Genomic DNA, 23,829 nt, shown 5'->3' on the forward strand with positions numbered 1-23,829 from the left:
TTCTTTCCACATGCAGTCAGGTTGGTGAGAAGCGGACACACACCTATACAGTATGCACAGCAAAAATTGTCATTGTATGCTATACAATTTGTATCCTGTATTGTATATTGTGTATGCAATGTACTGAAATCTGAAGTTACTCTGTTTCTCCCTGTTGCAATACATGTATTGCATTTGTGATTAGAAAGACACAAAGGCCCCACCGGTCAAAGAACGAGTTGAAGACTCATGGGGCTCTATTTTGATTGTCTTAAGTACCAGCTCTTATGCCTTAACTTATTGGCTTGTCCATACTGTCTCCGACCACCAAACTTTTCGTCGGAAAGGTCCGGTTCAACTACAAAATGACGTCACTTGCATCTTCTGAATTAGAGTTAGGAAAGCTGCACGTCGGAAAGTCGGAACTCTCAGACAAAAAGTATGGCGGTCGGAGACAGTATGGACAGGCCTTTAAGTTAAGGCATAAGAGCTGGTACTTAAGACTATCAAAATAGAGCCCATGGTCTTTTACTTACTGCAAGAACAGAGTGGCAGACAAGGGGATGATGAAGTTATGGGTAACGACTCATCATTTAAATGTTTAAATATTGTTTGAACAAGGAGCTGGGATGAAAACATGAAGGGCAGAAATATAGCAGAGATATGGGATATATGCAATTATAGTTGGGGGGTGGGGGGGGGGCAGTCCTCTTGAACTAGGCAGGACAATTATCTGCAGTTCCCACAATGATCAAAGTGGCCTCAATCCAAAGATTAATGAGGACCACTGGGTTGGAAGACTGGTAATTGCAACCTGATAATCATCTTCTATTAGCATTGTTTCTAGACATTTAATGGGTTACGTTGGGTTGTACAAGAGCTGAATCCAGGTGACGAGAGTCCAATGAATCAATGATTAACACAAACATGTTTGTTTATTCCTTTCAGTAAGCAATATTCCTCACTTCTGCTAAACAATTAAAATACATCAAGTGAAGCCAGCCAAGAGACAGAGGAGGCAAACAGACCCCTGAGACTGTCTGTCAGGGTGGGAGGAAAAACCATTCCAAGCAGCTGACACAGTATGATAAAATATGAGGCGAAGCAAGCCAGAAACAACAATGTGGTTTCCTCTTCTATCTTCAGGTTTGTCATTGCTGTTTTGTAGACAGGACAGTAAAAGTGCATAAAAGGCCTTGCCAAATATAACAAATGTAGTTTGTGCAGTGCATACGCAGAACGGAAACACAGACAAACACAAAAGCCCCCATAGATGTGCGCTTCTACAGTTAACTGTACACACTGTACTTCATTGTACAATGGATGGAGACAATAGCTGATCTACAAGCTCACAATGGATGTGGTTATTTCATTTAATTTCTAAGCCTAATTTATACTGTATAATACAACCGTGTCGCTTGACAAACATGACATTTCTTTTCAAAAGTGTTGAGAACAGGGCTCATTAAGAAATGAGCTACTGTGGTATAACTACCTGGGTTCAACTCAGGAGAACCCCCTTATGTGGGAGAGAGAATCACTGATTCTCCTACATAAGAAACAAAACATACTCTTCAGCCAAAGGGGAATCCCCTGGCCCTCACCGGATCCAACACGTCCCACACTGCATTTGAACTTGGCTGGTTACATCGGTGCCGTGACCCCGAGCATGTTTCCCAAAGGGAGGCGATCAAAGGGGGTGAACACACACTCCCACAGTGATGCCTGTAGCTCAGGAGCCTAATATAGCTTAATACTGGATGTACCGTTGGCTAAGATTCCAACACAGGAGATCCAGGTTGGAATCTACTGTAGGTTAGGGCTGTCACGATTATGACATTTTACATGACGATTAATTGTCACTCAAATAATTGCGATTACGATTTAATTGTGTTTTTGTCGTTGACGATTACATTTCTGTTTTGCTTTTAGGCTTTGAAGTTGCACATGGTACTGTAGATATGACACATAATCTAAATATACAAAGAAATTACTGACATGTTTGACAACTTTATACTTAAAAAAGAACATTGATAGTGGAAATAGCCGATCTACAAGCTCACAACGTGTCGTGATGCGACATGTTGTGAGCTTGTAGATCTGCTGTTTCCACTATTTCTTAAATTTAAAAAATATATATGAACATTTTTCAACATGGAAACGATTGTGAAAAAGAATCACGATTATGTCAAATAATTAACAATCATGTAATAATTGTGACAGCCCTACTGTAGGTGGTTACATACTGTAGGTGGTTACATACAGTATGGACTCACTACCTAAAAATGCTGACAGTGAAAGCTGTGATGAAACGACCTTCATCGCAGGCCACAATCCATTTGGAGTGCCATGAAAGATTCCTTTGAGTCAGGGGAGAAAAGATTTGAAGCTCCCTACACGTGCAATTCATAATTCGGGGTATAGAAGACATCAATTGCAAATGTCAAACAAATGAACCTGGGGCTGTACATACATCACAACGAGAGAAGCAGAGCCTTCAAGCCTTTGTGCCTCCGTTTTCCCATGTGAGGAAGCGGTAATGAGACCAGTGAAGAAGGAAACCACATGAAGCCTAGAGTCCGTCCCTATCCTGAGGGCGAACATTCAACGAAAAATAATCGATCTGCAAGCTCAAAACCTGTGGCGTTCCGACACGAAGTGAGCTAGATTGGCCGATTCTGGGCGGTGAAGATAATAGTGCAGAGCGAAAACAGGAGGGGGCCTAGTATAGAGCCCTGGGGGACTACGTATATTGGGTTAAGTGGTTAAGAAGACCACTGACTGTCGATATAACACATGCACCCCACTGCAAGAATACATTACTAGACTCTCACACATAACAAGCTCTCGTAGTGAAATAGCGTGGCTTGCATACTTCATGTGGTTGGATTGTGATAGGGATGTTGCAGATTTCACATACTTCTGACAGTATAGCAAATGTGAAATGATACCCATTTTATCATCTGTAAAGGCAATCCTTAATGTGTTGAGCTTATAGCCTATACACTGTAAAGGCGATCCTTAATACAGCTACAGTATAACCTACAATATGCCATGGTATATTCACTGGGCATATTCACATGTAAAAACACACATTCTCTCCATCTCCAACTCTAAACAAAACCTCTAAATGTTTACGACCATTATCATAGACATGAATAAGCCTTTTAGATGCTACTTATGACATGCAACCCATGCATGCAAATATTAGGATTGGTTGCCAAAGCACTATCATTGTGTGCAGATCTCGGTCAGTTTGAGAACCTAGTGCTGTGAATCGAATGAAAGAAGAAGAAAAAAGATTTGATTGCGACCTCAGTTTAACAGCAGCGTCACGTACTGTAGACCATTCCTAATTTTAGCTTTAATCCCCTGGTTCTATAGGTGAAGGGAAATGAGTTGGAGCTACTTTAAAATACTATGCAAATTGAACACGTGTCCACACACACACACACACGCATGTGTGCATGCGTGTCCAAAAGAGAGAGACAGAGGGAGAGAGATGGTACGTTGTGTGCCTTGCGTGTGTGTGTGTGTGTGCGTGTGTGTGTGTGTACACGTGCGTGTGCACGTGTATGCGTGCGTGTGTGCAGATGGTGATTCACTCGATCCTCTCCCAGCTTCGGCCGGTGATAATGATTCAGTTTTGGAGCGGCGCAGGTTGGCAATGACGCGGGTTGCCATGGTAACAGCATGCAGTGGGCAACGGAAGCTGTCCTCCTCTACCATGCCATACCATAGACCTGCTGACGACTACACACACACACACACAACGTACACACCCCGCACAACCCTGAGAGTTCATTTAACCCTGTGTGGGGGAAAGTAAATGGACGCACACTCTAATTGTGGGAAAATTGTGCTGAAAGCGAGACCAGTATAATGTTCTCCCAAATCTTTATATACAGTAGTAAGGTTATTTTCCTCACAAAACTGGCCAACAGTACAAAGGCAGGGCCTTTAGCCAATGAGGGAGCAGCGTTCTTGGTGAAATCACCACCAACAAGTGCAACCTGACATGAATAACACCCACGTGAAATCTTTTGTAGTTTTTGAAATATTTAACTTTGAGCACCCAATGCATTTCCAATGGGAAATTGGTCTGGAGAGAGAGGAAGAGAGACCCATTCTGAGGGATTGAAAGTAGGAGTCTCAGAAGTAATGTTGGAGAGCCCGTTGGGCAGATCTTTATGCCCATATATGGTGTTCCATGTTAGCCCACACTGTTTCGTCGGAACAGTATTTCTAGTTTCATCTTGCTCTCTCACACACACACTCGCTGTCACTCTAAGGTCTAAATGGACCACATTTTGTTAAATTAATGCTCTGGATTTTACTGTGTAATGGCCAATATATGGCCTTATGAATTTATATGTCTCTCAAGTACTGTACTGTACAGTATGTTGGCACAACACACAACACACACAATGAACGAAAGCCCAACAGAACACTGTATAAAATGAGCACAAATCCAACACCCTGCAAGAATAATAAAACATCTCCAGTGCGAGCTGTAGAGACTTGGCTCAACACGTCTGCCAAAACAACCACTTTTCACTGGTCAGCAGTGATGATGAGGATGGTGAATGTTGTGCCAACAGCACTGTGGACAAGGAATGAAAGCAGAAATGTCATTTTGATTCAATTACAAATAACAAAGGATTTAAAGAGTAGCCTATAGTTTATAGTATGTGTGATTCATGTTTTAATAATCATTTATTCTGTGCAGTTTATTTATATGTAGATTCTATGCAGCTGTTTTGTTGCTGGTTTTATAAAAAGTTCTAATTCTAATACATGTTTATAATCGAGTATATGATTTGTCAGATTAACTTAAGTCGTAAACTTTGCTTTATAGCGATGTCGTGGAAACATAAAAATAAATAGCTGATCTATAGGATCACAGCTCATCACATCACATTGTGAGCTTGTAGATCTGCTATTTATTCTACTTTTAAAAATATATAATTGTATTAAAATGTATTATTTTCTATAATCGATTAAATGGAATAGTCCACCGCTGAAGCCAAAATGCACCCGTGTAGTTATCTTGCTCCTCTGGAAGAAATTATATTTTTGTTCACGTCAGCTGTCTACATTTGTACTTTAAGCCATGCAGTTAAGAACTGTGAAACATTGTATTGCTTGTTCTATGTCAGCTAAACCTCGGGGACAACTCAGCAGTCCTAGTCCTAGGCCCTGGCGTGGGTCCAACAACCAGACTTTGAGAAACACCGCAATGAATGTAAGCAGACTGATGCTTCTCCGAAGCCAGCAGCATACATACATCATGTAGAGGAGGAGACACAAACACTGTATGCACATAAAGTACAGTATGCTTATGCAAGCAAAACATCCATCTGTCTCTCTCTGTTTGTCACTCACACAGACTTTGTATTTTCTTCACTCACACACGACGCACGCACGCACACACACACGCACGCACGCAGCCACGCACGCACGCGCGCACGCACGCACACACACACACACACACACACACACACACACACACACACACACACACACACACAGGTTCTTGTCTCTGTCTCGTCTCTCTCTCTCTCTCTCTCTCTCTCTCTCTCACACACACACACACACACACACACACACACACAAACACACACACAGACACACACACACACACACACACACACACACACACACACACACACACACACACACACACACGCGCGCACGCGCGCGCGCAGAACACACACAGACACACGCAGACACACACGCACACACATGGCTATCTTTCATTGCCACTGTCTCTCCGTGCACTCACTTTCTCTTTCTTTCAGACACCTTGCAAGCACACGTACTGTATAAAAACATATCCTCTATTTCACTCTCTCACAACGCAAACACACACACACACGCACACGCATGCACGCACTCACACACACTGCTGAGCAGAGCTGCTGACCTTAGCACTAGGCGGTGATGGGAAAGCAGAGCCAAGAAGACAGTGGTATCTTGGCTCAGACAGACTGGCCAGGCCAACGATCAATTGATCCATCAATAAGCCTCTATCTGTTATAGTGCTGCTCTCAATCGCTCAATACCGCTACTGCTAGAGCTGCCTCTCTCTCTCTCTCTCTCTCTCTCTCTCTCTCTCTCTCTCTCTCTCTCTCTCTCTCTCTCTCTCTGTCTCTCTCTCTCTCTCTCTCTGTCTCTTCTCTCTCTTCATCATTCTCTCGGGCTTTCATTCTCTGTTAATTTTTGCTGTGACAGAAAACAACGATGTGCACATTTGTGTGTGTGTGTGTGTGTGTGTGTGTGTGTGTGTGTGTGTGTGTGTGTGTGTGTGTGTGTGTGTGTGTGTGTGTGTGTGTGTGCGCACAAGCGTGGTGTGTGCATGCATGTGTGTGTGTGTGTGGGGGGGGGGGGGGGAGGAGGGGTTAATGGGTGTGTGATGGATTGGTAAAAGCTCATTAACATAGAGCATATCATAAAGACATTTACTGTGCTGTCAAGAAAAAGCCACATTGACACATTATGCACACGGTTGGATAATGACATTTGCTCTGCTGCCAAGATGCAAAAAACATACACATGCATGCAGGTGTGATACATTTTGTCCTTGTCCATGCTTTCCAAACAATTCTCACCTTGAATGTATAACTATATATAACTGTATATATATAACTATATACTCCAACTGAACAAGAACTTTTTCGATTTTGGAAGGGCTCTCCAAAATGAAGAAAGTTAAATAAAGTGTTTTATATTGCTTCAGACCTCTGCTGACTTCTGTCCACTCAGTATTCTGCCAGGACCTCCGCTCCACTGTTTATTTTTCATCGATATCTGGTGTGCTTTGACATAATTTATCTCTGAGATGTTGCCATTTCTGTTGACAGACACAGTGGACAAAGTGTGTGCTAACTCTTTCCATTAATTAATTGCCATCTTGATTCTGTTTGTTGAAATATATGTGTATGTGTGTATTGACACAGACCAGACAAGTGCTAGTAGACTTCTTATTGGTTGGCGCCTGGTCAAGTTTCATCAATGTGGAACACTTCACACTCAGCGGACTTCACATGCTTCAGCGCCATCAAAGCACCACAATGGAACGCAAAGGGACGCAACTGGTCGCTATGGACCTCTTTTCCCATATAATGGTTATCCGCTGGAATAACAACATCAGCAACAATGAACAACTAAAAGCCAGCAGACGAAGACATCCTCCAACAGCGTTGGAGATGGAAAGACCATACTCTCCGTAAACCAGCCTCAAACACCACAAGACAGTCGCTCACGTGGAACCCCCAAGGGAAAAGAAAGAGAGGTCGGCCACGAAACACCTGGCGCAGAGACTTGGAGGCAGTGGGCCACGCAGTGGGGACAGCTTGAGATGTTGACTTAGGACCGAGATGCTTGGAGAGCTCTTGCTGACGGCAAGAGTCCCATAAGGGGTAATAGGCGTAAGTATAAGTAAGTAATGAAAGTGAAGCTGCCACGTCTGACGCAGATGTGTTAGCCAATCCCATACAGTACCTCGCCAGTACAACACGGTACACAACATGGTCTCCTAAAGCCTCGATCAGAGTCGGCGGTGTAGTCTTTTTGAGTCATACAACTACAACGTTACGTCATTCCTCGCGGGAAGAGCTTTCCACCGCGAGTCCCGACACATCTCTCTGTTTTTACTATCAGACAGATAGGCTCTTCACCCCGTTCACTGATTGGTCGATCTAGACCAGTCAGTCACGGTGAATAGGACTCCACCGTGACTGACTATGATGGTGATGGCCTTCACTTATTTTCTGACTTTAAATTTGCGGTGGATAGCTCTTCACCGCAGACTCTGATCGAGGCTTAAGGGGGTCGCGGTCACTCCAGATCTCCTGAGATCTACAGTAGCAACAACAAATACCGTTCTCGAAACAACTGATTTGTCCGCCTAAAAAACTAAAACATTTCAATGTCAGAATGACTGGAGCATAAGTGGATGTGAAGAATGGTTCCAATAATTACTTCAGAGACTATGGGACAAAGGAATTGGTCATAATCTGTGCTGATGGTCACTTCTCCACTGGAATTAAGAGACTCACGTCCTTCTTCTGGTCCCCTAACCCCAAGTGACACAGATAAAGGACATCAATCAAATCTTTGCTAAAAAATCCCTGGTTTGATTTTTGCAACCTTAAAAACAACCAAATAATAATCCTCTATCCAGATACACCTGGACAATAGCTAGTGTTCTCAGTAATCTGAGTGCATCATAAAAACACTGGGATTTCTGCACTGATATATTGCTGCTGGCACATGAAACATTTGTAATTCAAATGTGAGTGTTTTTTGTGTTTTTTTCTTCCTTTTAACTGAAAACCTAAATGGTCAATTATACGCTGAGTGAGTTACAAAACCCCACAAAACCAGCTCAACATCCATTTAATGTTTTTAAAATCCATAGCGAACAGCGGGCAAATCAAATGAGGTCATACTAAACGGGTTCAGGGTGCAATGATATGGAGAGTAATGGAACTTAAAATATGCCATCTGTCTATGAAGGTAAACCTGGAAAATGTTAGAATCTGTCTGATACCTCTCTACACAAACCTCTCATACACAGAATGTATATAGCGTCTGTCCTTTTAATCTGCAAACCACCCCACCCCTGGTTTTGACAACAGTTATTCTGGGCTGTTGCACAAAATGTTAATGTTTGGCCAGGGCAGACTATTTTTCAAGGTCACGTTGACAGGTGTGAGACTAGACAACAAGGAATGATGTATTGTTACAGAATAAATAACCTTGAACGAGAGAGAGAGAGAGAGAGAGAGAGAGAGAGAGAGAGAGAGAGAGAGAGAGAGAGAGAGAGAACCATACCAACTGAAGACCTGTGAGTTAATGTCCTCTCACTCTCATATTAATCATCGATTTTTGTCTTTGTCAAAAGATTGTGCTAAAATACAGCCATTGTTGTCTGTATTCTGATTTCATACTTTGCTGTACTTTCAACGTTTCAGAATCTGCAGCCCAGAAAATAACAACCAGATGTTTCCAGATGTTTCCTACTGGCACAAAGGTATTTTTGAAATGTAACATTTTCTACAAGTGGGAGAAAATGTTCCCATTGAAATCAAGATCAACTGACAAAATGTACTAGACTTGTTCTGCTGTTAATAATGATGTCTGAAGGCAACAATGGGATAGATATTCACTGTGCTTCCAGAACACTAGCCTGACAAAATGATAAAGCACTTCTTCTGGCAGTAGAGTAGACCATGAAGGCCACTGAAGTTGTAGTCTACTTTGCATCTCAGCAATAATAACAGGGTAATTGCGACCGTAGCTCGTAGTTTACTATCAGAACCGTCACAGCATGTCCGTATCTGTCCGACGCCTGTACGTGTAACGCCTGACACTGTGGTTCCCCTGACACATCACTGTGACATCACAGGTGACATCACAGTGATGTCATACTGTATACTCAGAGCAGTGATCTCCATATAAGGGCATAAAAGGGATTCTGTTAGGGATCTCCATATATGGGCATAAATGGGATTGTATCCCAGATGATGCCCTCTTAGGAGAACCACACTAACAGAATCCATATATGGCCAAGACAGATGGCCATGACAGATGGCCAAGACAGCTGGCCAAGACAGATGGCGCAACCTCGCCCTTTAAAGCGATGTTTTCGCCCTTAGGCTTTTCGCCCTTAGGGTCTTGCTGGTAGTAAAGTAATATCAAGGAAACAGCTCGGCAACAACACGGTACAAGTAGGTACCGAGATACCAAGGTTTTCGCCCTTAGGCGTCTTACTGGTAGTAAAGTAATATCAAGGTAACAGCTTGGCAATAACAGGGTAATAGTGAGTTAATATCAAGGAAACAGGTCAGTAATAACAGGATAATAGTAATGCTGCTGCCAATCTACAAGCTCCCAATGCGATGTGATGCATTGTGAGCTTGTAGATCCGCTATTTTCAACAGATTTTATACATTTTAAAATGTGTGAAATGGGACATTCTGAATAATGAACTTCTACTTTCGGTACTTTAAGTACGTTTTTATATCAATACTTTTGTACTTTTACTCAAGATAATTTAGATTTCCGGACGTTTACTTTTACTTTGTAACAGAGTACTTTTCCCACCACTGTTCCTGCCCAACAGGAAGGTTGCCGCTGCGCCCGCACCAACCAATCTCAACCCATGATATCATGACATCCACCCGTCAATCAATCTTCCACACAGAGCCAAGATTCATTATGCCGAGGCGGAGGCCAAGAGCGGGTGGTACACTGAGATGTGTTTCTGAAAACGTTTGAAGCGAAAAATAGGCAATGCAGTTTGCAGCAACGAAATCTTGATTCAGCACCGCCTCGTTTGATTTTGTACTTTGTAGTCCGCCGTGCACCCCAGGTGAGACACGGCAGCAGCAAACTGATTCAAGTTCTCAAGCAGGGGCGTCACAAGGGGGGAAGAGTGGGACTGAGTATAGGGCCCAAGGAGGAGGGGCCTTAATTATTTTATACTTTAGCTATTGAAAAATAGCAGATCTGATCTGCTATTTTTGAAAAGTTGTGAAAATGTGTGCATCTTTGAATATGTATTTTTGAAGTGAACATTTGTTAACAACTAAAATGTTGCTTCTGGGGGGGTCCCTGGAACTAAATATTTTGAGATGGGGGTCCTTCTAAAGTGACAATTTAAGGACTTTAATCTATCTATAAATGCGAGAAGTCTCTGCGTGTCTGTCTGTGTGTCTGTCTGTAATCCGCGTATCTCGAGAACCGTTCGTCCCACCGGCTTCAGATTCGGCACACGCGTTCCCCGCCGCGGCACGGAGTGCAGTGCCGGGTCTCGACCCGACCCGACGCGCGGTTTTCCCGAACCGGCGCGAAACGTTCGGAATCTCCTTATGCGGGGTTGATTGTTGACATCAGGCTGTTCTGGAGGAAATCGGCGAAAGCTCTGACTCATTGTGACATCACTTCATAAAAGGCTCTGACATCACGTACGCCACATGAGTCAACAAAAAATCTCTGAATATCTCCATATATAGCATATATGGGCATAAAATGGACGCAGAATCACAAAGATCTCCATATACGGGCATAAAGGGACACAGACAGACGGATACAGAGATCTCCATAAATGGGCATAAAATGGACGCAAATGGCATATATGGGCATAAAATTTACGCAGAATCACAAAGATCTCCATATACGGGCATAAAGGGACACAGACAGACAGATACAGAGATCTCCATATATGGGCATGAAATGGACGCAAATAGACAGATATCTCCATATATGGGCATATATGGGCATAAAATGGACCCAGAACTATATCTGCAGTGATCTCCATATATGGACATAAAATGGACACTGACAGACAGACAGACAGATAACAGATATCTCCATATATGGGCATAAATGGACACAGGCAAACAGATGGTCAAAACGGGTCCTATGACAACAGGTATAATGGGGTTTGCATTAAAGGGCGGGGCATTCATTCCCTATTTACATCGTTCCCGAGTTGGCCAGGTCGCCGACTAGACGCTGGGCAGCTTCTAGTACCTCTAAAACCAGTAAGACTCCCTAATCGGGAGATAAGCGACCGTTGGTCGCTTATCTCCACAAATATCACAACCTCCACCTCTCACGTCATACGGGTAGCCATAGTTACACCTGGAATGTTGAATCTCCATATATGGAGATAACCTACGCATCACACAAAGTTTAGGCCTATTGGAGGCAGACATTTTGAAAATAGCCGATCTACAACGCCTCACAAGCTTGTATATCTGCTATTTTTCAATAGTTAAAGCACAAAATAATTGTTGGGGGGCCCGCAGTGAATCCTCGTACCCAGGGCCCAGAATTTGGTGCGACACACCTGGCCCAAGGTGAGACACAGTAGCAGCAAACTGATTCAAGTTCTCAAGACACTGGCTCTGTGCACTAGACTAGAGCACTCATATTGCCCTCTTCGTCGGTGGACTTCTCATCTCTCCTGTATATAGAGCACTTCATTATTATTTATAATATATCACTCCTGTAGCCAGACAGCCAGGGATGTTTATTTACAGTATCGTAATCTACTGCCCTGGTGCTGTAATTTTGATCGCTCATAAATTGAACGTTATTAAAGGTTATTCGCTCTGCGTGACAACATTACCGTATACCTAAATCACTAGAATTATTTTTTACCATCAAGATTTTAGTTTACCACAATTCTTACATAAAACATGAGAGGAGACCCCCGCCAAAGACATGCAGTGCTTCTGGTTGCATTGCAGTAATGTGCAGTTAATGTGCAGAAATTAAAGTGTCAACTGAAATATCAAGACTGCACTATATTTTCTCATGTAGTGGTTCACCTTTTTAACAATCTATTGCATTATTCAAACTGCTGAGAGTATAAGGCTCTGTTACCTTGGTAGTAGATTTCAAAATGTCTGTGCCCGGGGTGCCCGCTGGCCTACTGGTCCAGGCACATACGACTTAGGCACTGCTACGGTACGTAGGCATGGATGCCTGGCGGCGGCACCAGTTCGATTCCCGATCCGGACGACCTTTGCCGCGTGTCACACCCCATCTCTCCCCCCATTCCCGGTCAGTCTACTGTCCTATCAATAAAGGCATAAAAGCCCAAAATAACTCATCTTCAAAGTGTCTGTGCCCAAGGCACACCAATGGGCAAGTCAAAATAGCAGATCTACAAGCTCACACCATGCCACAATGCAACAACAATGACATTGCCGAAATAGGGATACCAGGTTGAAAGTGGTTAGCAGCTATTTTTGGGGGGTATAGAATAAGCCTCTATATTAGGCAATGGGTGCACACTAAGTACTTGATATAGTAAAATAATAAAACATAATAAATCATAACTTTCTACATAGTTGCAAATATTGCAATAACAATGTGTGGTTGTCACAAAATCCACCTGGACTTGTCTCACGGTACACCAGCTGTGTACTGAGTAACACTGGTTGAGAACCACTGCATTAAGCAATTCTTAACACCTACAGTAAGCCCATTCTACATATATATTATCACTGAAACTTCCTGACAGTATAACTTTTCCATGTGGTCTAGGGATGGGACCATATGAAAATGTCACGATTATTGTGACCTAAACAATTGCGATTTACGATATTATCGCAATCAAAATATCCCCAACATCCATTATCCTGGGGCGGAACGTTTGACAAAAAATAGCAAGCTCACAACGCATCGCAGAGAGTGAAAAAAGACTGTAAAAGTACGTCATTTCCATGTCAGTTTTACCAATTATAGAGGGTTAAATGGTACTGGATATGCAGCTTGGCAAATAAAAGGTGAATTGATCCCAGTCTCCACGATAAGATTATTGTGCACACACACGCACGCACACACAGACACAGACACAGACACCCAAATTTGAGCACACACACAGACACAAGCACACGTGCATGCACATACAGAAACAAAACCTTGCCCCAGGTTTGTGGTGTGAGTTTGCCATCGCCATCAATCCAATTAGTCAGCCACTGTACTCAGTAAAACGCACAAGAATTCATTTTAGCCTGTTTAACCCTGTCATTTTAAACGAACATAAAACATTGTATAATGCGTTGTGAGCTTGTAAAAACTGTAGGCTATATCCTCTGTAAACGGTTAAAATGATAAAATGTGAAGTTATGCAGTAGGAAAGAAATGTTGCTGATTCTTTTGCAGCCATCACCATATGCGGCTGCCATACTGTATATGCTGCAGTTGTTGCTTTCTAGGACAGAGTGTATTGTGGAAAGAAGCAGAGGGTGAGATTGACACTCAGGAGCCCAGAGGCAACTCTTCCTCGGCAGGAAGAGGAAGAGTGGAAGGAGAACCCACTGGGCATGCTCAGTTGTGATCAGGGACCAGAGTGGAGCTCTGCTGACCTTGGGGGTGTCATATCCTTCGATCCATGCTGAGCTATGTGTGCGTGCGTACATGTGTGTCTGTGTGTCTGTGTGTGTGTGTGTGTGTGTGTGTGTGTGTGTGTGTGTGTGTGTGTGTGTATGTGTGTGTGTGTGTGTGTGTGTGTGTGTGTGTGTGTGTGTGTGTGTGTGTGTGTGCGTGTGTGTGTGCATGTGCGTGTGCATGTGTGTGTTGGAGAAATAGAGGGAAAGAGAGAGCTGCGCGACCCTCTGCTAAACTAAGAGAAAACTGATACCTTCACCGATGAATCATTGATAAGCAGAAAGGAGAGGATTTTCTACCTCTCCCTCTCTCTCCTTCCGTCTCTCTCTGACACCGTGTCCTGTTCTATACCTCACTCTTCTGTCTTCTCCTTCCGTCTGTCCTTTTCTCCACATTTTTGGACTACACTGTGACATTTTTGGTCTTCCCAGTGTCTCTTCCAGCCCAAAAAAAACAATTCATCAACTCTAAGCCTTGCCTTTCATTTCAGTGATTTTCTGAATGGCCGTGTCTGAACGGTACTCTTTTGAAATTGACCCCATTCTATGTCACAGGGGGCTCATTTCCTGGGGTCCCCTCAAGAAGGGGGCGGTACTTTTTGGGAGGCTATATTCTATTGAGACTATATATATATGAGGTGGAACCATGTGGTAAAGTGGTGCTAAAATTGGAACGATAGAGAAGATTAGCATGGTGCCATGGTATCTTCTCTGTATCATTCCGATTTTAGCCCAAAGACAGCACCCCGTTGCCAACATATGGCATTTTGGTATTGCATCTGAAATGGCTTGAAATTAGAGACAGACAGAACATGACATTTCAATATCTGAGTGGTTGTTTAGGCTAAAACCTGCATAAAACCGTATTGTGGACCAATATTTATATGAAATATATATTTTTAAAAGCATGGTGTGGCCCCTTTAAATTTATTTTCCCATCTTTCTCAACGTCTTTCGTCTAGCATCCATTCTCTTATTGTGCACATGCTCCATATCTTTATTTCTATTTGTCCATGTTTACCATCTTTCTTGATTCTCTCCCCGTTTTTCATCTCTTTTTGATCATGAGCCTTTTGTCTTCCTCACTGTCTCTCCATCTCCAACTCTCTCTCTCTCTCTCACACACGCAACATGCTCACTCCCTCGTTTCTCTGGATAGATGTCAAATGTCAGTTTCACTTTCCTGCAGTCAGTCAGTCAGTCAGTCAGTCAGTCAGTCAGTCAGTCAGTCAGTCAGTCAGTCAGTCAGTAAGTCAGTTAGTCAGTCAGTTAGTAATCTGTCTGTCAGTCAGATAGTCAGTCAGTCAGTCAGTCAGTCAGTCAGTATATCTGTCTGTCTGTCTGTCTGTCACACCCTTTCTCTGACTCTCCCTCCGGCTCTCACAGCCACTCGTCCACTCGATTTCGTCCACTTATAGACTTCATTTTGCTGGACTATACATTCTAGACTATGGCCGCAACCTGTTTCACATGAAGAGCCATGTTTTTATTTTCTTGTGCCAGTGTGCCATATCAACATTACATTTAATTAAAAATTAAATGTACATTGGGACATTGTAATAACAATTAGACTCAGAGCAATAACCCGCCTCTCTCACAGACTCCCTCCACACTCAGAGTTCAAAGTTTGAATGAATGTAGAATTATGTGCAGGATGATATTTGCATACAGATGAGAGGGGAGGGGACCTAATTTAATTGACAGTTTTACATTTTATTTTATTTGTATATGCCAGTGATCACCCTCCCCTGTGCCAATGTGTGCACATGTGCCTAAGGTTACCTACCCCTGTTCTAGACAACATACTGAGTAGATACATTCTGGTTACTAAACATCTATGCATACTGGTGACTAGATGGCTATACTTCCTAGTGACTGACTAGACCAGGGGTCTTCAACATTTCAGTCCAAGGACCCCTTAGTTGAGAGAGAGATGAAGCAGGGTCCCCCACAACCTTTTCATAGCTTCCATATACAGTAATTTCATCGTTTGACAGCACAATCATCAGTTTATTTTGGATTCATGTCAATTTGTACTTCTGTACTTAGTCTGCTCTTTTTACCCCTCTACACCAAACCTCTTTGCAGAAAATAGCTGATCTACAAGCTCACAATGCCTCGCAGCATGAGGTGTTGTGAGCTTGTAGATCTGCTATTTTTGTCTAAAGTTCTTAGAATATGAACACTAGGGTTCAAAGTGTTGAAGACCCCTAGACTAGACATCTATGCATGCCTCTGAGAGTCATCTGATTTCTGCTAAGCCCTCTCCTATAAGCTGACGCTCAGCTATCATTCTGTCCTTGGCCATTCACTTTTATGGAGCTCTCTTCATAGATGCTTAGTCTTGCCTGTTGCTGCCGCAGCATACACTTGCTTACCCGCAAGATTTGCTAAACCTACCTCCACCCTGGCTCCTCCTTTTTATGTTTGTCTGATTTGATCAGTGTCATTGTCTGATGTTACTGTTGCTGCCGCTCTGTTCTGTAGTATATAGGGGGTATTTGCTCACTACTCTCCCTGCCTGTGGCATTCCATGTCTGCACATGAAAGGGCAGGGACATCCCAGAACAGAGCCTTATGCCGCCAAACATAATACATGCTTGAATATTACAATTCAATTACATTTTTAATGTGCAATAAAAAATTATTTATTTTGACGACAGAGGTACTAACAGAACGCACAGTCTGGTGTAGACATCTGGTGACTAGGCTTCTGCAGATCCTGGAGGCTCTGTGAGCCGGTATGCCACGTCTTTTCAACATCATGGGTTTGTAAGTGGCTCACAACAAATAATGTATGCTATCCCATCTCTATGCTGTCACTTCCCACTGTGTGCCACAGTCAGGGGTGTCGCACCAAATTCTGGGCCCTGGGTACAAGGATTCACTGCGAGCCCCCCATGAATGTTCTTCATAGGGGGAGGCGGTTTAACCCATCTCGACTGGGGACGCATTATTTTGTGCTTTAACTCTTGAAAAATAGCAGATCTACAAGCTTGCAGCGCGGCACTCGGTGCCGCGCTGCGAGCTTGTAGATCTGCTATTTTTTTTTTAATCGTGAACATTTGTGCAAGTCTTTGAAAAACCTATGTTTCTATGTCAGTGGTGCTCAAATCTTTTCATGTGAACGACCCCCAAAATGATATGTATTTGGCCACGGACCCCCATCTCAAAATATTTAGTTCCAGGGACCCCCCAAAAGCAAAAAAAAATGTTACAAATGTTCACTTAAAAAATACATATACATACCGGTATATTCAAAGATTTGCACACATTTTCACGACTTTTCAAAAAATAGCAGATCTACAAGCTCGCAGCGTGGCACTCGGTGCCACGCTGTGAGCTTGTAGATCTGCTATTTTTCAATAGCTAAAGTATAAAATAATTAAGGCCCCTCCACCTTGGGCCCTAGTAACTCAGTCCCACTTTTCCCCCCCTTGTGACGCCCTTGCAGTCACGCTGGCAGCATACTCCAAACTAAGTCAAAAACATTTCTTTGGCTTCGGTAGGTCATTATGCCACCCCATCGCTGCTGTCACTTCCCACTGTGTCACAGTCAGGCTGGCAGCATACAGTACACCAAACTAAGCTTCAGTGCATGGTTGCCAACTACCTGAAATTCTAATAAGGGACACCCGTCCGGGCATCCTTTATTTCTAAGAAGATAATAGATAAAATCTCACTGTATATACCGTATGTACAGTTTTTTTGTATATAAAATACTGTGTTACTATAATACAGATAGTACAGTAGATCTGATATTTTTGGCGAAGAAATGTGGTGTAGTCAGAAAAAAACAAGTACAGAGTACAACACAATTCAGGTCCAGTTTAGTAAGTCTAGAGGTTTTACTGTAAGTGCCTAACCTAACCTGTATTATAGTATAAGAGCTGTTTGAACTTGTATGATATGCAGTGGCGAAATTAGACCTTATTCCCCATGGGTTTTAGGATCAAGGTGGCCCTGATCAAAGGGGCCCGGGTCTGTTGTCTTTGCGCGATTTAAACGCAAACTACAATGATTACCCCTAATATATTGGAAATTACTAAATACATATAATATCCTAGTATGAATTTATGTAGATATGGGCGCATTGGGCGTATATTTTTATTTAGGCCTATCAAAAACATTTTTTTTCGCCACTAGGGGGGGCCCTTGGGTTTTTAAAACCCAAAAACCCTATCAAATTACGCTTGTGATGATATGTGTCATTGATTGGTTCCCAAAAAGTGTATCCCTTAACAGTTCAATACAAGTGGTCTTTTTTAGTTTCCAAATAAGGGAAGATTTGGAATATTTCAAAGGATTTTAGGTCAATAAGAACAAAATGACGTCATTGTGGAACAAATGAACAAACTCATTGCCTCGCCCAAGTTCATTTCGGCAGTTCTTGCACCTCCAACATTTTAAAACTAGCTGAGACACCAATGTGAACCTAATGTGTGTTTGGTCCGACGCTAAATGCGCTCGTGATTTATATCGTTTTATTCCCACAAGCTGCCAGCAGCGTACGCGGAGGAGGTTAGGAGGTACAAACCTCTGGGATCCCTCTCTGAGGGACAACAAACACAACCAGAAAGCAATGAATTAATGGAGAGAGATAACACACACGTTGTCCACTGTGTCTGTCACAGTGTTGATTTTGTTGACTAAAGCTATGACGAAAAATGTTTGTCAACTGCGTTTTTTTCACTGACAAAAACTAAATAGAAACTAAATAAAAACTAAGCTATGATGACTAAAACCAAGACTACATATATTGACAATTTCGTCAACAAAATAAAAACTAGACGAAAACGTGGGAGGGACTGTGCTTTCAGGCGCTGAAAATAGCAGATCTACAAGCTCACAACGTGTCGCACTGCGACGCGTTGTGAGCTTGTTGTAGATCTGCTATTTTCAGCACGCAACCATGTGTAAAATCAGTCATTACGATGCCATCAAGGCCTGCCAAAATACATTTTAGTTGACTAAATCAACTGTAGATTTAGTCGCCTGAAAACATAGGATATTTAGTCGACTAAAATAAGACTAAAACTAAAACTTTTCAGGTGACTAAATTATGACTAAAATTAAATGACAATTTTATTCAAAAGACTATGACTAAAACAAAATAAAAATGTCCTGTCAAAAACAACATTGGTCTGTCACCAGAAAGGGTGACATTTCTGAGACAAGTTATGTCAAGGCACGTCAGAGGGCAATGAAAGCAAACAGCAGACATGCATGGTAAAATCGCTGTTCCTGTGTAGAGTATACATTGGGACTGGGGTGGGGTTTGGCGCTGAGAATTCAGATCGGAGCAGCAGCGAGTATAAAAAAAAGTTTTGTCCTCAGAGAACTTGTTCGTTTCGGCAAGACTTGGCGAGGCTGAAAAAAGTTTGACTTCATGTAGAATATGCTGCAGGCTTCACTCCCACACTAGTATCCCCAGTAAAGCTCCTTATGCACTGGGGGTGTTTTTTCGTGTGCGATAAATTCACCCCATATCTATATATATATATACACACACACACACACACACACACACACACACACACACACACACAGTAAATAACTTTTTACATCGAGACGAGTACATCCACACTAGAGTTCTCAAATTCGGCCCGAACCCAACCATACCCGAACCCGACCCGACATTTAGGCTAGGGTAGGGCCTATAATGCATGCTAATTATTTGGGCCGGGTAGGACTCGGGCTCAATGAAAAAAGAAAAGATATTTTGTTGTCATTTTATTACTATTACTCTGTGATAGAGTTCTCAAATTCTTTCCAAACCCGACCATACCCGAACCCGACCCGATATTTAGGATAGGGTAGGGCCTATATGTATGCCAACTAGTCGGGCTGGGTAGGGCCTCAGGCCGGCCCAGTCAGGGCCCAGTTAGGGCCAGGCCTTAATTTTCAGGCCCGTTGAGAACTCTACACACTATATAATACATAATAATACCATAAGTGATAAATACATTTTTATTCAGAACGAGGTAGATTTTTCACATCAAATAAAGCATCAACCTGGATGAATGAGGCATCCGCTATATTAATAGGTTGTATTTTTGTATCGTTTATTCATCACGCCTCCAGCGTGTAAAGGCCTTACGTGAAACCCTAGTCTGTTTGTTGGCCGGTTGAGGTTAAAAGGGTAAAAACATGGCAGGCAGCAGGCATAAGGCTGACCTTATGGTACACTGTGACGTAAGCAGCACAGCTGCAGCTCAATGAATAATGAATGTGTTACATTTAGGTGTGTCAATGTGCATTGACAATACTCAGGGGTGTCGCACCAAATTCTGGGCCCTGGGTACTTAAAAAAAATAGCAGATATACAAGCTCACAGTGCGGCACCGAGTGCCGCGCTGCGAGCTTGTAGATCTACTATTTTTGAAAAATCGTGAAAATGTGTGCAAGTCTTTGAATATTTCAAATCCTTAAGGTTTTTTGAAAAACCTATGTTTCTATTCTATGTCACTGGTGCTCGAACTTTTTCACGTGAAGGACCCCCAAAATGATGCTTGCCACGGAACCCCACCTCGGCCACGGACCCTGCACACATTTTTACGACTTTTCAAATATAGCAGATCTACAAGCTCACAGCGCGGCACTCGGTGCCGTGCTGTGAGCTTGTATATCTGCTATTTTTCAAAAGCTAAAGTATAAAATAATTAAGGCCCCTCCACCTTGGGCCCTATAACTCAGTCCCACTCCCCCCCTTGTGACGCCCCTGGTCAATGTGCATTGACGATACTTTTACTACTACAGTATGCTTGCACATTGCAATATACCCATGACTCTGTGCACACCCCATTATTGTGCTGCAGCAGTGCAGCTGCATTGATACCAACCTGCCAAGTTTTTTTTTAAATGTACATGTTTTAACTGCACTGGAAAGCAAACTACATGGATGTCATTGTGTTATCAGCCAGTTCTAACATATTGGATGCCTATAAAATATGTATTCTTGCTTTCTATTTAGAATCTCCTTCCCCTTTTAGTACCATGACGTTGGAACGACGTCAGAAGAGAGTCAGTGAGACACAGACTAACCTGTACGTGGGCAGCACTGGACACTCCTGTTGCTGTGGATTAGTCATACTCTAGGTCTGTTACCTGGAAGGCTCCATGCATATCCACTTTTAGAGACGAATACATTTTGGTTCAGTTCGGGAGTCACAAAATCTCAGCAGCACCGAACAGCTCGAATTAATGACGGTATACCCGCCCCCCAGAACCTCTGAATGACGTCATATTATAGTTTGGACAGAGCCGAACCGAAATAAATTTGGCTCTAAAGTGGAGTATGCATCGGCCCTAATTCAGATGTGTCCACACGGTAAATAAAAGCTTCTCTCTCTCTCTCTCTCTCTCTCTCTCTCTCTCTCTCTCTCTCTCTCTCTCTCTCTCTCTCTCTCTCTCTCTCTCTCTCTCTCTCTCTCTCTCACCCCCACCCTCCCCACAATCACATTTCTCTCTCACTCTTCATCTCTTTCCATCTCTATGCCTGACTGACAGGTCATTTTCTGTTCCGGGGGAGCAGGGGCTCCGCAGAGAGAGAGAGAGAGAGAGAGAGAGAGAGAGAGAGATGAGAGAGGAGAGGGGGGGGGGGGGGGAGGAGAGAGGGATAGAGGCTCAAGGTGAACAATCCTAAGGGCAACACAGTAATGTGATCCCACCTTCCACTGAAATAAACTGGCACACATAAACTTGCAAAAGAAGTTAGACATTCAATCTGGCTCTTGCTCTATCTATAGCTCTCTCTGTCTGTCTGTCTCTCTCTCTCTCTCTCTCTCTCTCTCTCTCTCTCTCTCAACACACACACACACACACACACACACACACACACACACACACACACACACACACACACACACACACACACACACACACACATGAATTATACAAATATAGAACACATTACAGTGGCCGCAGAGGTGCTGAAAGGCAAGAAGGAATTAACACCTATGCCACAACCTCGTCCACTTATTCTAGAGGAACAGGAAACCACATATACCGCACACACTCACACACACGCTCATATGCATGCACTCACTCATAGACACACAGACCCATGCACACACACACACACACACACACACACACACGCACGCACATACACACACACAACACACACGTGCGTGTCCAGACTTGCTTCTTTAGCTGCAGTCTGTCTCTCACGCCTGACCTCCCTTGTGGGTATTAAATCAATCACTGCCAAAATACTACATTTCAACAGCCCTGACAGATTCTCTCTCTCTCTCTCTCCTCTCTCTCTCTCTCTCTCTCTCTCTCTCTCTCTCTCTCTCTCTCTCTCTCTCTCTCTGCACACAAACGCACAAATCTGCACGTATAATGTCTAAGGCATGCATATGTGCCGATTATTCAGCGTATTCTTGTTCTTTCCACTTTGTTTTCCCCCCACTCACATTAAATTGTTTGTTTGTTCATATGAATGTCAACAATAAACTGAACAAAGTGGTTTCAAGCAGTGTTTGAAGGTTATCTATTACAAGCACACTGCTGACTGCTGCGTGGCTTGGAGATGTATTCCATGAATGCAATGTTATGATTAATCATGTTATACTGTGTTTTTTGAGGACTATGTAGCTGAACCTGACAATACGCCGACACTCTTTGCACTTGATATTCTCTCTGCACCTAAATGTCTAATACAGGGGTCTTCAACGTTTTCAGACCAAGGACCCCTTAGTTAAGAGAGAGATGAAGCAGGGACCCCCACAACCTTTTCAGAGATTCCATTATATAGTTTCATCGTTTGACAGCGCAATCATCAGTGTATTTTAGATACATGTCAATTTGTGTTTTCAGATATTTAACCGATTGAACCATCCATACTTGATAAACTTGACCTTTCACTCGTCTGCTCTTTTTCCCCTCTACACCAAACCTCTTTGCCAAAAATAGCAGATCTACAAGTGAGCTTCTAGATCTGCTATTTTCGGCTAAAGTTCTCAGAATATAAACACTAGAGTTCAAGTGGTTAATATAAAAAAGAAGATAAAAGGTTTCTATCACTCAAGATTTTGAGGACCCCCTGTAGTAACTCTGAGGACCCCCTAGGGGTCCCGGACCCCCTATAGACCCCTGGTTTAATATCATGTACACTTGCTGCTATGTTGATCCACCGTATGTCCAACCTCATGTACATACTGTACCGGATGGATATGCCGTGTGTGTTATGTATATAGAGTACAACCACTTTTTAACATCGGTAAACAACAATAAAGATGATTCTGATTCTGTCATTGATTGTTATGTCATCGTTCCTGCGTAATAAGTGTGCCTCGATTGAACGCAACAGACTTGGAAGTACTTTAGAGTCTCTCACGTAGCAAAAGAAAAAAAAAGAAAGCCACTGAAGTGAATCGATATGAATAAATACTAAGATTTGAATAACTGAGAGGACCACACAGCAGTTACAAGTTCATTTTCAGGATATGTCTGTTTGTGATCCCTTTGCCGTACAGTATATGGTATGTACTGTACAGCTACAGTACACCCGCCAAACAAACGTCAACAATAGATAAAGCATATGAAAACAGAGAGGGCTGAGATGTTAATTAATTAGAGAGACATACAGAGGATTGGAAAGTATCAGTGCAGCGTTAAGTTGAGCATTACAGTAAGCAGTAAAGCCCCGTAGGATATCAGATGTAATCAGCTGTAGAAATTCAACGTGAAAGACCAAACAAGATGGAAATGGAAATATACTGTAGCCACGGTAGAAGTCACTTTGCACTTTTACTGCACTGCTGCAACGTTACTACCTTGAAGTAATAATGCAATTTATATGCAGTGCTGCAGCTTTTCTACAGTGGCTAAAATTGCGTGACCCCGGATCAAGATGTCAAGACCAAAACAGAGCGGTTTAGTAACCATGCACGTTATTCACCAGCAGTACCTGAGAGAGGCTGTCAGCCACCAG

The 23,829-nt window shown here is 42.8% G+C and overlaps 1 protein-coding gene across 1 annotated transcript in view; it reads right to left on the reverse strand.

The window, feature by feature from the left end:
• The window catches only part of ntrk2a (neurotrophic tyrosine kinase, receptor, type 2a), a gene marked incomplete at both ends in the record, with an annotated part of 137,856 nt that overhangs the window by 81,855 nt on the left and 32,172 nt on the right, over positions 1 to 23,829 (reverse strand). The gene's annotated exons all lie outside the window — the stretch shown is intronic.

The sequence above is a fragment of the Nannobrachium achirus genome (assembly GCF_963921795.1).
Source record: "Nannobrachium achirus genome assembly, chromosome: 12".
NCBI lineage: Eukaryota > Metazoa > Chordata > Actinopteri > Myctophiformes > Myctophidae > Nannobrachium > Nannobrachium achirus.